The sequence below is a fragment of the Coregonus clupeaformis genome, chromosome 30 (assembly GCF_020615455.1).
Source record: "Coregonus clupeaformis isolate EN_2021a chromosome 30, ASM2061545v1, whole genome shotgun sequence".
NCBI classification, from domain to species: Eukaryota; Metazoa; Chordata; class Actinopteri; order Salmoniformes; family Salmonidae; genus Coregonus; species Coregonus clupeaformis.
In genome coordinates, this window is record NC_059221.1 from 43,353,224 (window position 1) to 43,361,229 (window position 8,006).

The following is an 8,006-nucleotide window of genomic DNA, read 5'->3' on the forward strand; positions in this document are numbered from 1 at the left end:
CTCCCACTCCCCCTACTGTATTCCCTCAGACTCCCTACTGTATTCCCTCCCACTCCCCCCTACTGTATTCCCTCCGACTCCCCCTACTGTATTCCCTCACACTCCCTACTGTATTCCCTCCCACTCCCCCTACTGTATTCCCTCACACTCCCCCTACTGTATTCCTCCCACTCCCCCCTACTGTATTCCTCACACTCCCCCTACTGTATTCCCTCACACTCCCCCCTACTGTATTCCCTCCCACTCCCCCTACTGTATTCCCTCCCACTCCCCCTACTGTATTCCCTCCCACTCCCCCTACTGTATTCCCTCCCACTCCCCCTACTGTATTCCCCCCACTCCCCCTACTGTATTCCCTCACACTCCCCCTACTGTATTCCCTCCACTCCCCCTACTGTATTCCCTCCCACTCCCCCTACTGTATTCCCTCCCACTCCCCCTACTGTATTCCCTCACACTCCCCCTACTGTATTCCCTCCCACTCCCCCCTACTGTATTCCCTCCCACTCCCCCTACTGTATTCCCTCCCACTCCCCCCTACTGTATTCCCTCCCACTCCCCCCTACTGTATTCCCTCCCACTCCCCCTACTGTATTCCCTCCCACTCCCCCTACTGTATTCCCCACCCCCTACTGTATTCCCTCACACTCCCCCTACTGTATTCCCACACTCCCCCTACTGTATTCCTCCCACTCCCCCTACTGTATTCCCTCCCACTCCCCCTACTGTATTCCTCCCACTCCCCCCTACTGTATTCCCTCCCACTCCCCCCTACTGTATTCCTCCCACTCCCCTACTGTATTCCCTCACACTCCCCCTACTGTATTCCTCTCACTCCCCCTACTGTATTCCCTCCCACTCCCCCTACTGTATTCCCTCCCACTCCCCCTACTGTATTCCCTCACTCCCCCCTACTGTATTCCCTCCCACTCCCCCCTACTGTATTCCCTCCACTCCCCCTACTGTATTCCCTCCCACTCCCCCTACTGTATTCCTCCCACTCCCCCTACTGTATTCCCTCACACTCCCCCTACTGTATTCCCTCCCACTCCCCCCTACTGTATTCCTCCGACTCCCCCTACTGTATTCCCCTCCCCCTCCCCCTACTGTATTCCCTCCCACTCCCCCTACTGTATTCCCTCCCACTCCCCCTACTGTATTCCCTCCCACTCCCTACTGTATTCCCTCCCACTCCCCCTACTGTATTCCCTCAGACTCCCCCTACTGTATTCCCTCCCACTCCCCCTACTGTATTCCCTCCCACTCCCCCTACTGTATTCCTCAGACTCCCCCTACTGTATTCCCCCCCACTCCCCCCCTACTGTATTCCCTCCCACTCCCCCTACTGTATTCCCTCCACTCCCCCTACTGTATTCCCTCCCACTCCCCTACTGTATTCCTCACACTCCCCCTACTGTATTCCTCCCACTCCCCCTACTGTATTCCCTCCCACTCCCCCTACTGTATTCCCTCCGACTCCCCTACTGTATTCCCTCCACTCCCCCTACTGTATTCCTCCACTCCCCCTACTGTATTCCCTCCACTCCCCCTACTGTATTCCCTCCCACTCCCCCTACTGTATTCCTCCCACTCCCCCTACTGTATTCCCTCCCACTCCCCCTACTGTATTCCCTCCCACTCCCCCTACTGTATTCCCTCCCACTCCCCCTACTGTATTCCCCCCACTCCCCCTACTGTATTCCCTCCACTCCCCCTACTGTATTCCCTCCCACTCCCCTACTGTATTCCCTCCCACTCCCCCTACTGTATTCCCTCCCACTCCCCCCTACTGTATTCCCTCCCACTCCCCCCTACTGTATTCCCTCCCACTCCCCCCTACTGTATTCCCTCCCACTCCCCCTACTGTATTCCCCCACACTCCCCCCTACTGTATTCCCCCCACTCCCCCTACTGTATTCCCCCACACTCCCCCTACTGTATTCCCTCCCACTCCCCCCTACTGTATTCCCCACACTCCCCCTACTGTATTCCCCCACACTCCCCCTACTGTATTCCCTCCCACTCCCCCCTACTGTATTCCCTCACACTCCCCCTACTGTATTCCCTCACACTCCCCCTACTGTATTCCCCCACACTCCCCCTACTGTATTCCCTCACACTCCCCCCTACTGTATTCCCTCCCACTCCCCCTACTGTATTCCCTCACACTCCCCCTACTGTATTCCCACACTCCCCCTACTGTATTCCCTCCCACTCCCCCTACTGTATTCCCCCCACACTCCCCCTACTGTATTCCCTCCCACTCCCCCTACTGTATTCCCTCACTCCCCCTACTGTATTCCCCTCACACTCCCCCTACTGTATTCCCTCACACTCCCCCTACTGTATTCCCTCCCACTCCCCTACTGTATTCCTCCCACTCCCCCTACTGTATTCCCTCCCACTCCCCCTACTGTATTCCCTCCCACTCCCTACTGTATTCCCTCACTCCCCCCTACTGTATTCCCTCACTCCCCCTACTGTATTCCTCACACTCCCCCTACTGTATTCCCTCCCACTCCCCCTACTGTATTCCTCCCACTCCCCCTACTGTATTCCTCACACTCCCCCTACTGTATTCCCTCACACTCCCCCCTACTGTATTCCCTCACACTCCCCCTACTGTATTTCCCTCACACTCCCCCTACTGTATTCCCTCACTCCCCCTACTGTATTCCTCCCACTCCCCCTACTGTATTCCCTCACACTCCCCCCTACTGTATTCCCTCCCACTCCCCTACTGTATTCCCTCCCACTCCCCCTACTGTATTCCCTCCCACTCCCCCTACTGTATTCCCTCCCACTCCCCCTACTGTATTCCCTCCCACTCCCCCTACTGTATTCCCTCCCACTCCCCCTACTGTATTCCTCCACTCCCCTACTGTATTCCCCCCACTCCCCCTACTGTATTCCCCTCACACTCCCCCTACTGTATTCCCTCACACTCCCCCCTACTGTATTCCCTCACACTCCCCCTACTGCCAGGACCATGGCAACACAGACAAAATAATATATACACAAAGCAAAGGTTTTACTTGATAATTATCAGCTAGTATTATCACACTCCTAGATATGTGTGAATCGTAAGCCAGCTAGCTAGTTAAACAGACCTAAAACTAATGTTATGCAAGGTGCAGTAGATATCAGTTCTTCGTGGCCATCTGGCTCACTGTAGTAGTTAGCTACAGTGGGTAGTGTAGGCAGGTAAGCGTGCTAAAATGAACACAGCATGTATTTATTAACGTATCAAGATAAAATATTGTAGTCAGGCAACAAGGGAATGAAATATCGCCTATTCACAGCAAGTCAGTGTATCTTCTCTCCCTTCAGCTCAAATAATGGCCACCATTGATTTAAAGAAAATTAGCATTACTTTTTAAGTGGTTGCGTCATATTTCTTTGCATTCTTTCTGTTGAAGTTTGCATCAACGCATGCTTCAATATATATACAAACAGAGTACGCATTCGAGAAGTGCATTCCGTGCTCCGTTTCTTATACTTTGATTTGGACTCATGCTCCAACTTGCAGAGCACGGTAATATGCATTTTGAGAAACACCCACAGAAAGACAGAGACACACCCACAGAGAGACAGAGACACACGAGACAGAGAGACACCCACAGAGAGACAGAGACACACGAGACAGAGACACACGAGACAGAGAGACACGAGATAGAGAGACACCCACAGAGAGACAGAGACACACGAGACAGAGACACATGAGACAGAGAGAGAGACAGAGAGACAGAGAAACAGAGAGACAGTATCAGAGAGACAGAGACACACGAGACAGAGAGACAGAGACACACGAGACAGAGAAACAGTATCAGAGAGACCGAGAGAGGGACAGAAAGAGAGACAGAGAGAGAGACAGAGAGAGAGACAGTATCAGAGAGACAGAGACACACGAGACAGAGAGACAGTATCAGAGAGACCGAGAGAGAGACAGAGAGAGAGACAGTATCAGAGAGAGAGACAGAATCAGAGAGAGAGACAGAATCAGAGAGACAGAGAGAGTATCAGAGAGACAGTATAAGAGAGAGAGACAGACAGTATCAGAGAGACAGAGAGAGAGAGCCAGTATCAGAGAGACAGAGAGAGACAGTATCAGAAACAGTATCAGAGACACAGAGAGACAGTATCAGAGAGACAGAGAGAAAGACAGTATCAGAGAGAGACAGTATCAGAGAGACAGTATCAGAGACAGAGACAGTATCAGAGAGACAGAGAGAGACAGTATCAGAGAGACAGTATCAGAGAGACAGAGAGAGAGACAGTATCAGAGAGACAGAGACAGTATCAGAGAGACAGTATCAGAGAGACAGTATCAGAGAGACAGTATCAGAGAGAGAGACAGAGACAGTATCAGAGAGACAGTATCAGAGAGACAGTATCAGAGAGACAGAGAGAGAGACAGTATCAGAGAGACAGAGAGACAGTATCAGAGAGACCGTATCAGAGGGACAGAGAGAGAGACAGTATCAGAGAGACAGAGAGAGAGAGACAGTATCAGAGAGACAGTATCAGAGAGAGAGAGAGACAGAGAGAGAGAGACAGAGAGAGAGAGACAGTATCAGAGAGACAGTATCAGAGAGACAGTATCAGAGAGAGAGAGAGACAGAGAGAGAGAGACAGAGAGAGAGAGACAGTATCAGAGAGACAGTATCAGAGAGAGAGAGAGACAGAGAGAGAGAGACAGAGAGAGAGAGACAGTATCAGAGAGACAGTATCAGAGAGACAGTATCAGAGAGAGAGACAGAGAGACAGTATCAGAGAGACAGTATCAGAGAGACAGTATCAGAGAGACAGAGAGACAGTATCAGAGAGACAGTATCAGAGAGAGAGACAGAGAGACAGTATCAGAGAGACAGTATCAGAGAGACAGTATCAGAGAGACAGAGAGACAGTATCAGAGAGACAGTATCAGAGGGACAGAGAGAGAGAGACAGTATCAGAGAGACAGAGAGACAGTATCAGAGAGACAGAGAGAGAGAGACAGAGAGAGAGAGACAGTATCAGAGAGACAGTATCAGAGAGACAGTATCAGAGAGACAGTATCAGAGAGACAGTATCAGAGGGACAGTATCAGAGAGACAGTATCAGAGAGACAGAGAGACAGAGAGAGAGAGACAGTAGCAGAGAGACAGAGAGAGAGAGACAGTATCAGAGAGACAGAGAGACAGTATCAGAGAGACAGAGAGAGAGAGACAGTATCAGAGAGACAGTATCAGAGAGACAGAGACAGTATCAGAGAGACAGTATCAGAGAGACAGAGAGACAGTATCAGAGAGACAGAGAGACAGTATCAGAGAGACAGTATCAGAGAGACAGTATCAGAGAGACAGTATCAGAGAGACAGAGAGACAGTATCAGAGAGACAGAGAGAGAGAGACAGTATCAGATAGACAGAGAGACAGTATTAGAGAGACAGAGAGACAGTATCAGAGAGACAGAGAGACAGTATCAGAGAGACAGTATCAGAGAGACAGAGAGACAGTATCAGAGAGACAGAGAGACAGTATCAGAGAGACAGAGAGACAGTATCAGAGAGACAGAGAGACAGTATCAGAGAGACAGACAGACAGAGAGAGAGAGAGACAGTATCAGAGAGACAGTATCAGAGAGACAGTATCAGAGAGACAGTATCAGAGAGACAGTATCAGAGAGACAGTATCAGAGAGACAGAGAGAGAGAGACAGTATCAGAGAGAGAGAGACTGTATCAGAGAGAGAGAGACAGTATCAGAGAGACAGAGACAGAATCAGAGAGAAAGAGACAGAATCAGAGAGACAGAGAGAGAGAGACAGAATCAGAGAGACAGAGAGACAGAATCAGAGAGACAGTATCAGAGAGACAGTATCAGAGAGACAGTATCAGAGAGACAGTATCAGAGAGACAGACAGTATCAGAGAGACAGACAGTATCAGAGAGACAGACAGTATCAGAGAGACAGACAGTATCAGAGAGACAGAGACAGAGAGAGAGACAGTATCAGAAAGACAGACAGTATCAGAGAGACAGACAGTATCAGAGAGACAGACAGTATCAGAGAGACAGACAGTATCAGAGAGACAGACAGTATCAGAGAGACAGACAGTATCAGAGAGACAGAGACAGAGAGAGAGACAGAGACAGAGAGAGAGACAGTATCAGAGAGAGAGACAGTATCAGAGAGAGAGACAGTATCAGAGAGACAGACAGTATCAGAGAGACAGGGAGAGAGACAGAATCAGAGAGACAGAGAGAGAGACAGTATCAGAGAGACAGAGAGAGAGAGACAGTATCAGAGAGACAGTATCAGAGACAGAGACAGAATCAAAGAGAGAGAGAGACAGAATCAGAGAGACAGAGAGAGAGAGAGACAGAATCAGAGACAGAATCAGAGAGACAGAGAGAGAGACAGTATCAGAGAGACAGTATCAGAGAGACAGTATCAGAGAGACAGTATCAGAGAGACAGACAGTATCAGAGAGACAGACAGTATCAGAGAGACAGACAGTGACAGAGAGACAGTATCAGAGAGACAGAGAGAGAGACAGTATCAGAGAGACAGACAGTATCCGAGAGACAGACAGTATCCGAGAGACAGACAGTATCCGAGAGACAGACAGTATCCGAGAGACAGACAGTATCCGAGAGACAGACAGTATCAGAGAGACAGAGAGAGACAGTATCAGAGAGAGAGACAGTATCAGAGAGACAGAGAGAGACAGAGACAGTATCAGAGAGACAGAGACAGTATCAGAGAGACAGAGACAGTATCAGAGAGACAGAGACAGTATCAGAGACAGACAGTATCAGAGAGACAGAGAGACAGACAGTATCAGAGAGACAGTATCAGAGAGACAGTATCAGAGAGACAGAGAGAGAGACAGAGACAGTATCAGAGAGACAGAGAGAGAGAGACAGAGAGAGACACTATCAGAGACACAGAGAGAGACAGTATCAGAGAGACAGAGAGAGACAGTATCAGAGAGACAGAGAGACAGACAGTATCAGAGAGACAGTATCAGAGAGACAGTATCAGAGAGACAGAGAGAGAGACAGAGACAGTATCAGAGAGACAGAGAGAGAGAGACAGAGAGAGACAGTATCAGAGAGACAGAGACAGTATCAGAGAGAGAGACAGTATCAGAGACAGAGACAGTATCAGAGAGACAGGGAGAGAGACAGAGACAGTATCAGAGAGACAGGGAGAGAGACAGAGACAGTATCAGAGAGACAGGGAGAGAGACAGAGACAGTATCAGAGAGACAGGGAGAGAGACAGAGACAGTATCAGAGAGACGGAGAGAGAGACAGAGACAGTATCAGAGAGACAGAGAGAGAGAGACAGTATCAGAGAGACAGAGAGAGAGAGACAGTATCAGAGACAGAGATAGACAGTATCAGAGAGACAGTATCAGAGAGACAGTATCAGAGAGACAGAGAGAGAGAGACAGTATCAGCGAGACAGAGAGAGAGACAGTATCAGAGAGACAGAGAGAGAGAGACAGTATCAGAGAGACAGAGAGAGACAGTATCAGAGAGACAGAGAGAGACAGTATCAGAGAGACAGTATCAGAGAGACAGAGATAGACAGTATCAGAGAGACAGTATCAGAGAGACAGAGAGAGACAGTATCAGAGAAAGTATCAGAGAGACAGAGACAGTATCAGAGAGACAGTATCAGAGAGACAGAGACAGTATCAGAGAGACAGTATCAGAGAGACAGAGACAGTATCAGAGAGACAGAGAGAGAGAGACAGAGAGAGACAGTATCAGAGAGACAGTATCAGAGAGACAGTATCAGTGATACAGACAGTATCAGAGAGACAGTATCAGAGAGACAGAGAGAGACACTATCAGAGACACAGAGAGAGAGACAGTATCAGAGAGAGAGACAGTATCAGAGACAGAGACAGTATCAGAGAGACAGGGAGAGAGACAGGGAGAGAGACAGAGACAGTATCAGAGAGACAGGGAGAGAAACAGAGACAGTATCAGAGAGACAGGGAGAGAGACAGA